This window comes from Mus caroli, chromosome 1, assembly GCF_900094665.2.
Source record: "Mus caroli chromosome 1, CAROLI_EIJ_v1.1, whole genome shotgun sequence".
Classification (NCBI taxonomy): domain Eukaryota; kingdom Metazoa; phylum Chordata; class Mammalia; order Rodentia; family Muridae; genus Mus; species Mus caroli.
The window spans coordinates 61,065,667-61,074,825 of NC_034570.1; the positions used below are offsets into that span (position 1 = coordinate 61,065,667).

The 9,159-nt window shown below is 40.4% G+C and overlaps 1 non-coding gene across 1 annotated transcript; it reads left to right on the forward strand.

Moving 5' to 3' along the window:
• The first annotated feature begins 6,384 nt into the window (after positions 1–6,384).
• Positions 6,385–6,513, forward strand: LOC115032467. The gene has a single exon (XR_003838141.1). It is a non-coding gene; the product is annotated as a small nucleolar RNA SNORA17 (small nucleolar RNA).
• Positions 6,514–9,159: the final 2,646 nt, after the last annotated feature.

A 9,159-nucleotide genomic window follows, 5' to 3' on the forward strand; every position in this document is an offset into this window, starting at 1 on the left:
ATCTATCTATCTATCTATCTATCTATCTATCTATCTATCTATCTTCATATCCTGAGGGTCCAAGTATGGCGGATAATTAGACAGCCACATGATTTCAGTGGATTCTAGGTAAGTGATTATTTGGCTATGAGTGTGAAGAACTCACTTCTTTATGGCCTGGGAATTTGAGATTATGTGAGTTCAGAATCAAAATGTAAGGTCTGATTTCCTTCTACCTATGCATGCCACACGATATACTTTGCTATTGTTTCTATCACTACAGAATACTGATGTTAGTGGCTTGGAACATCATGTTATTGAACTGTATTACTATAAAGCTTAGAGTTTTGGACCAGGGTTCCCTACTTCATTCTTCTCTGTCATACTGGTAGAGGTCATTTTGTGATACAAAAATAGTCAATTGACTGTTCTTGAAAATTCAAAGGTTGGGCTGACAATGTAGCTCATGTGGTAGGATGCTGCCTTAGCAGACAGAAAGTCCTGAATCTGATAACAAACATGCTGTAAACAGGACTTGGCAGTACACTTCTGTAATTCTAGTACTAAGGAGGTAGATGGAGAAGGATTAGAAATTCAAAGGTCATCTTTAGTTACAAAGTAGGTTTAAAGCTAGCAGAACTATAATGTGGACCTCTCAAAAAGAAACAAAACAAACAACATCAACCAAAAGAAATCCAACAAAAAAACCAAACTTAATTAAGTTTTATCAATATGAACCTACACCATGACCAAGACATTCTCTTATAATGACAACATTTGACTGGGGCTAGCTTGCAGGTTCAGACGTTCAGTCCATTCTCATCAAGGCATGATGTAGAAATAGCTGAGAGTTCTATATCTTGTTCTGAAGGCAAACAGATTACTGGCTTCCAGGAAGCTAGGATTAGAGTCTTAAAGCCTATGCCCACAATGACATACTTTCTCCAACAAGGCCACAACTACTCCAACAAGGTCATCCCTTCTAATAGTGCCACTCCTTGGGCCAAGCATACTCATACTATTATAAAACCGAAAACAAAACAATCCCCTCCTCCAAAGATCCAAGATAGCTTCATTCACAGGTACAATTTCAAAGCCCAACAAGAGTTTTGGCCAGAGTGCCTTCAGTTGAAGTTTCTAAGTCAGGCTCTGGGGCAAGACATGGCAACTAACTTCTTCCAGAGTGAGCATTTCAAGAGACCCCAGTGGAAGCAGCATCTTCTTAGGATTTGTCCTAGAACTCTCAGGACATCTCTTCTTTGTATTTCACCAGTTAAACACTTCAAGTTCTAAGGGCAATTCAGATTTAAGGATAAAGGAGTGAAGTTTTTCCTTTCAAGGTGAGGCTCAACCAAGTGTTTACACACATCTTTAATTAATTATAGTGCCTGACCCTTGTTAGATAACCCACAGACAATTTTCAATGCTTCCTTGCAGAAGTTCTCCTTCAGTTATCACCCTAGCTATCATTACCATTCATAGTACAAATCTTGCCATCAGCAATCAAGCAGCATCCTCACATTTTTTTTTCAGGACATACCCAGCTTCTCTATGGCACAAAGTAGTATTTTGCTATCAAAGGTTGCATAATACTTTCAAGTCAACTGGGGTCAAAGGCTAGAATGACAGTAATTTTGACTGACTCAAAAGCAAAACAGAATTATTTAGGAAACCCGCATCTGGACAAATCCTCAGACACAGGCAGGGAATTCTGACTGTACTCCTGGATCAATGACTACAACCGTGGCTCTAACAAACATTTTGACATCCTCTTCCTAAGAGGCAACTACACATTATGTGCACATCTAATAATTTCCACTAGTCATGTTGTTCTGCCATAGTAACAGCATGGAATATTTTAAAGAAACTGGAGCTTCCATTATAAGCATTTATTATTTTACGTTTACTTAAGTGAGAGAGCTAATGGGTAAAATCCAGGATCCTTGATGGTTGAAGTCTATTGTCAAGAGTGACTTGCTACATAATGTTCATCAAGGTATATAAAATCCTTGAAACTCCCCAAAAGTCAGCCAATGAAGAAAAACAGTTTATTTATAGAAGTGTAGTTCGTGGAGACTCTTACAGAAATGCACCTTCATGCAACAAAAACTTGATAAACATTCCTTTTCAAATTCATTTTTTAAAAAAAAATGCTGATTTCTAGGGACAGTTTAGCCATTTGTGAATACAATGATCATTAGTTCCATAGCCCTCTTGATTATACATATTAAAGGGATTGAACCACAACTGAATCAATATAGGATCTTATAAAATCAATATGAACTTTAAAAGACTTTGCGCTGCTTGTATTCTCAGACACAGAGATACCTAAAATCAACGAAGAAGGAGATATCCAACTGCCCCAAGATGAGTGGGGAAGTACTCATGACAGATAGCAGGGATAGATGTTCTATGAATGCAGGAAATGCCAATTACATAAAAACCATCCAGATATTGAGACCTTAAAGTATTTTCCAAAACACAGGGGCTAAACTGAGGTCAGTAGAGCATTTTGTCTGCTACCACAAAGCAATGCTGGATTAAACCCATTTAACTAAAGATAGAGTGATTTTTAAGAAATTAACTGTTGGAAAAATAGCTTCAACAGATTTAACTCACTAGCTATGATCAAGGCAAAGCCTATTAACAATAATTGGCGAGTTCTTAGAAACTAAGAACCCATAATTAAATTTTATTGTCTTGTGAGTGATTTGGATTAATTATATCCATAATAGGCACATAGGCACCCCCTCACTGGCTTCAAGTTGGGGACGGCTGCTTCCTAGAATCTAGGCATTTGCTTCAAACCTTGAGCATTCTGTGTGCTGCCAAGGCAAAGCTGCTATAAAGCCCATTTCCTCTTAGGATTTACTGAAAAGTGACAGGTGTTGATTTGCTGGTATCTTTCTCAACAGATCCGAATGAGCTAAACAAAATGACTTCTCTACCCATTTAGGCAGAAAAATAAATGGGGACACCAGCTAATGAGGGAATGCAGAGTTAGCTGGCCTCAAAGCTTTCCAAGCTGTTGGCAGCTGGAATCAAAAGAGGGATCATGCAGACAGTCGCTCATGTTTATTGCCGAACATGAAATTAGAAAGATGCTTCATCTTCTCCACAGGTGCATGAGCATATAGTTATTAATTGCAGCAAAACACGCCTATTGACAACCCAAAGCCTACAAAATACCACACTCAGCAAATGGCTTTCAAAGTTCATCCAAAAAACACTTTAGAATCAATACAAAAGCATCACGCAGTTGATGAATCTGTGCCCAGAAGAATTGTACATCCTAGAAGCATGGCACAGGCTGTCTCTTGATATTTATGTAGTCGAGTATCATTGATGCTTTCTTTGTTCTTGTAAGGAGGGGGCACCCATTATATAAAGCATTCTGCAGCTTCTGACTGTGGGCAAGTATATCTCCAGACTAGGGAGAGGATTGGATCAATTTTGTTTCTGTCTCCAGCCCTTAGCAACTGCTTTACTCTTGCATTGAGTCTTAAGCCATGCAAGGTCACGTGCTCATCCTGTGAACTTAGCAAAGGGCTGTTAGGCAGATTATTTAGGCAGATCTATTGTTGGACAAGCCAAATTCTAGTCTTGTATTATGAAAAATGTATATAAATAGATAGAAGGCTTAAAATCTTATTGGATTGATGTTATGAACTAATTATGATATACTGTAAGCATGTTTCATTAAAACTTGATTTCTAACCAAAAGAATTTAAAACTCACGATGTTTTGAAGGGGACAAACCCTTGAAACAATTACAAAAATGGGCTTCTGAGCTATGCTGCCCACTGCTAAATGAACATACATAATTTATTTGGTTGTTGATTTTACTAACTTATTTTAGATAGGTTTTGCTATAGTATTTGTAGAGAACATAAAAAATATTAAAATAAAACTATCAGATATGTAAATAAATGTCATGTATGTGACTCAGGGGTAAATACAACACTCCAAATGTCCACCATATATTTCTGTCATTTGAATCTAGGTCTTAAACTTGAACCTAAAATTCTTGGTAGCCACAAACAGAAATACAATTTGGTATAAGAGATGTATAATTCCAGATGAATCACACGAGTCCTAGTCATGTTTGTGTATAAATACCAAAGATAAGCATTTCCAATAAATCTTTTAGAGATGAATACATCTTATAAATATGGTAGGACATAGCACAATAAACTGTGAAAGCATTTAAATAATGCTTAATATTGTATAAACACATGATTGCTTATCTTGCAATTCTGATAATTTACCTGCATTTACTTATGCATTCAAGTAAGAGGTATTTAAAATGTTTATTAAGAACTTGCCATGTGCCTTGGAGATAAACTGATGAACAAGAGAGATAATATGTCAGAGATGACATAATGTTTAGAAATCACGTAATAAATCAATAAGCTCATCTCAAAGAATGGAGTGTGATGGAGATAATACAAACACATTATATTGTGGGGAGTAGCTGAGTAGATGGATGATATGTGACCTGAGACAGAGTTCCCTGATAAGATGAAGAGGAAGGATTTCTAGGCACGGAGAATGACAATTTTACTAGGTCTCAGGGAAGAAATCAGTGGAAAAGTAACACTGAGTCTGTTGCTATGTCTGGAGCACAGGAGAAGAAATGAAGAATTGGGATGTTAGAAGTGGATAGAGTTGTGCTGAGGAGATGATCAGCTGTTAAAAGCTTGTACTATTATTGATAGGATCCCTGCTTGATTCGCAGCTTACACCTACCTATGACTACAGCTCTATGTGGACCTGATGCCTCTGGTGTCTAAGGATGCCTGTATTCCATGCACATCTTCCTTACACATTAAAAAAAATCAGGCAGAGAAACTTACAGTCAGACTTTTGGATTTTAAGGAAATGAGAAATAAATTATATGATTTAGAATAAGGGTGTCTGAATTATTCTCTCTCAAGTTATTCTTTCATACATTGCATCCCAACCACAGTTTCCATTCCCTACACTTCCCCTACTCCTTCTACCTCATCCCTTCTTCCCCAGATCTCCCTTCCCCCTTTCCCTTCATAAAAGAGCAGTTCTCCTAGGGATATCAACTTAATATGGCATAACAAGATACAATAAGGTCAATGCAACCTGGTAGAGAAAGATCTTAAAATCAGGCAAAAGAGTCAGAGATACCTACTGCTCCCACTGTTAGGAGCCCCTTAAGAACACCAAGCTTGCCGGGCGTGGTGGCGCACGCCTTTAGTCCCAGCACTCGGGAGGCAGAGGCAGGCGGATTTCTGAGTTCGAGGCCAGCCTGGTCTACAAAGTGAGTGCCAGGACAGCCAGGGCTACACAGAGAAACCCTGTCTCGAAAAAACCAAAAAAAAAAAAAAGAACACCAAGCTACACAACCATAATATTTAAACAGAGAACCTACCTAGAAAAATGTAGGATCCATGATTGTTGAATCAGTCTTGTGAGCCCCTATGAGCCCTGCTTAGCTGATTCTTAGTTCTTGTAGTGTCCTTGAACCCCTGGCTCCTACAATCCTTCCTTCCCCTTTTTCTGTGAAGGTCCTTAAGTTCCACTTAAACATTAGGTCTCTGCATCTGCTCCCTTCAGTTGCTGGAGAAAGTACCTATGATAATGACTCGGGCTAGATACCAATCGAAATGTATAGCAGAATATTACTACGAATCATTTCATTGACTTTTTATGAGTCATATTTGGTTCTTGATTTTTTTTTTTTTTTTTTTTTTTTGGTTTTTCGAGACAGGGTTTCTGGTTCTATCCTAGGTCCTTTGCCTATCCAGCCAAACAATGATAAAATATTGGGTATTATATAACTTAAAATATTCTCCCTTGAAAAAAATTCCATAAATGATCAAATTTGTTAAAGTCAAGGCTGTTCTTTGCCTCTAATCATTATCTATATCTGGGTAGAAGGGCTGTAGTGATGGCTCAGTGGTTAAGAGCACTGCCATTCTTCTAAGGACTAGATTTGAAACTCAGCTCAAACATGTGGCTTATAGCCATCTGTAGATCCAATTCCTAGGGCTTTAATACTCTCTTCTGGCTTCTCTGGACATCAGGTAAGCACATGGTAACACTTTCTCTCTCTCTCTCTCTCTCTCTCTCTCTCTCTCTCTCTCTCTCTCTCTCTGTCTCTCTCTGTCTCTCTCTGTCATACACACAGGCAAACATTCATACACATAAAAAACACTAGCTAGATCATCCAATGGTCATTTGACATTAAAGTATGTTTAGAGTCATGTATTTTACATCAAATTTATAAAAGGGCACTATAGCTTCCAAGATGATATGCCAAAAAGTAGAATTTGGCAGGAAATTTATATTATACGATCTTCATTATTTTATCATAGAGAAAAGTTAAGTCAGGAGTTTCTAAATATTTATGTAACCATGAAAATATTAGCACCTGCCCCTAGAGGAATTGCAGGTGTGGCTGCATCACATGTGCATCAGTAGGTGGCAGAGAAGAGAGGCTATATCTCTTCAATCAGTGCTCCAATCCATGAACATCTGAATGATTAGGAGCCTAACACTCTGGGGTGGAAACTTAAGGGTTCTTTGGAAAGTCCATTGTGTTAGATGGTGTTTTGCTGGGGTCAACACATGAAGGAGTGTTTCCCTGAAGTGGACACAGGTGAAAGGCTAAGGCAGACTCATGAAGGAGCAGACACAAGAGAAGAGATGTTCTGCTAAAACAAACACATGAAAGGACATGTGATGAAGGATTCTTTGCTAACATCACACTTGTATTAGTCTGTCTTACATTTTAAAGTTGAGCTGCATTTGTCAGGACACCATAGAGAGAAGACACACAAATATCTTCTCATGGTATGCTGCACAGTTTCTGCTTCAGAGGATTCAGACTGATTGGCAGAGGGATGTTAGCTGAGACAGACCCACATGCTGAGGCAAGACCCATGGAGGACAAACGATGTTCAGAGGGACATAAATAGAACTCTACAGACAGTGACAGAGGCTGAGCTAGGCTTGCTTTTAGAGCTATCTGTGCAATGCTTGCTGGTCTCACATCTTGCTGATCTTTGATTTGCTGAGAGAGGCACAGCTGAGAACTTCTCCTGGTCTCTCCTGCTGACTTGTGCCAATATTGAGGCCTGGCTGTCTCTGGTAGGTAGTGCTACCACTGTTGATTTGTATTTTCTATTCCGACTCTACTGAATTGGGCTTCTGGTGTATCAGTGAAGTGTTTTAGAGTGGATAGAGCTGCCGCTGTTAACCTGTGAACTGAAGTCCTTGATTTCCAGACAAAACAGATGGGATTTGCCCCAAAGAACCATTTCTAAACAGGTCTACTTCCCTCATATTTTCTTTTCTATGACCTCTGGTGGGTGGTGAGCTAAAAGGGAGTTAAAATGTTTAAGAATAATCATTAAAAATAAGTTTAAATAAATAAAGTTACAACACTCCCTAAAAAATAAAGCAAGCCTGAAATGATCACCAGTCCAGTGCTAAACAGGCCTGGGGGGGTGGTAGTGGCAGACCATGCCCCAGATAAATTCTGCCCAGTTCCATAATACAAGAATTGGGCATAATACTCCCGAGACCACTCTTGAGACCACTCCTGAGATGACACAAGATACTAAAGAGACCCTGGGCACCACTAAGAGGAGCAAGTAAGTGGTAGAGAAATGGAAGAGAAACAGAAGGATGTGGGCATAATGAAAAGAGATAGGACTGGAGACTTGAGGGTAATGAAGAACAACCTGATGTGAGTACCAGATGATGTCACTGGCTACCATGGTAGGATCCTGGCCTGTGCTACCACCAGGGTTCATGTCTGTGTCCATGGCTCTGCAGCAGCAGAGGTTTTTACCATCAAAGTCCAGGCAGATGTCCCTGGTCTGAGCTGCTTCCAAGGAACATGTTGCTGTCTAAGGGCTGCACAGAACTGGTCCTTCTTCTCACCTGGGCATTGTAGAAGAGCTGGACCAGTGGGCATGAACACAGGAGAGTCAAACTCACCCCTATTCAGCTACAGTATTTGGGAAAGCAGACCCTGCACATTGAGGGAGTTGCAGGTGAGCCAGCCTAAGCATATGCGTATGGGAGAGATGGCTTTGCCACTCTTCTTTTGTGCAGTGGAATGGGTGAGGGAGAGAGATATCCTCCCCTTTCCAACGTGCAGTAGGTGGGAGACCTAGACCTGGGATCATGAGATCAGAGAGCTGGCCCTGCCCCTCACCAGCTGCAGCACTTGCCTGGGCAGTACAGTAGAGCTGGCCCTGGATGTGGGGGTTACAGGTGAGCTTGCCTAAGGGCATAAGCAAAGGAGAGACAGTTCTGCATCTTGTCTGCTGTGCTGTACAAGGAGAGATATCCTCCTCCCCTCATTCATTCCTCAACACCTATGTCCGTGGGAGAACTGATCCTGTCCCTCACCAGATGCAGCACTTGGGAAACAGATCCTGCATCTTGCCTGGGCAGTAGGATAGAGCTGGCCCTGGTTGTGGGTGAGCCAGCCCTGAGGGCATGAGCACAGGGATAGCTGGTGGGCTGACCAGATTAGATACCTTTCAGGCCCAGATACAGGGCTTTGAATTGACCCACCCCAACATTTATCCCATTGATGAACTGTTGGAGTGCATGAAGAAGCTGGTCTTACAAACCCCAAACTACAGGATCTTCATGACACAGGGCAACATCAGATTATTTGAGAGGAGTCCCAGTGATGTTCCAGTATTGATAGAATAGCAAAAGAGTCCTCATAGCAGACCAATGGGTCATTACAATGAACATTTGCAAGTAAAAAAGTGTTGACAAAAGGGTATACTGTGGGACACACTATGACACACTACAGCTTCCATAGTGATAGTTTTCTTTCTCACTTGTGGGGGGATGTTGCAAGGGTGGAGGGCAGGTATGGAGGGATGAGTGGTATCGGGGTACATGATGTGAAATTTACAAATAACCAGTAAGTTAAAAAAGAAAATTGCAAGGCAATTGGTACATCTCCAAAGTAAGCCAGTTATGAATCTTTACCCTTGGTAAGTAAATGAATTGGCCTATGATGTACAGTTGTTAACTATAAACCAATTAAGCTTTGGAGGACTGCCAGTGAAAGAGTTAATTACTGGACACCTGAACTCTCCATGAACTCTTCAGCTCAGAGTTCTCTTACCCCTCCCATCCAGAGATAGTTCCCGGAGCACTCCTGAACTTTTT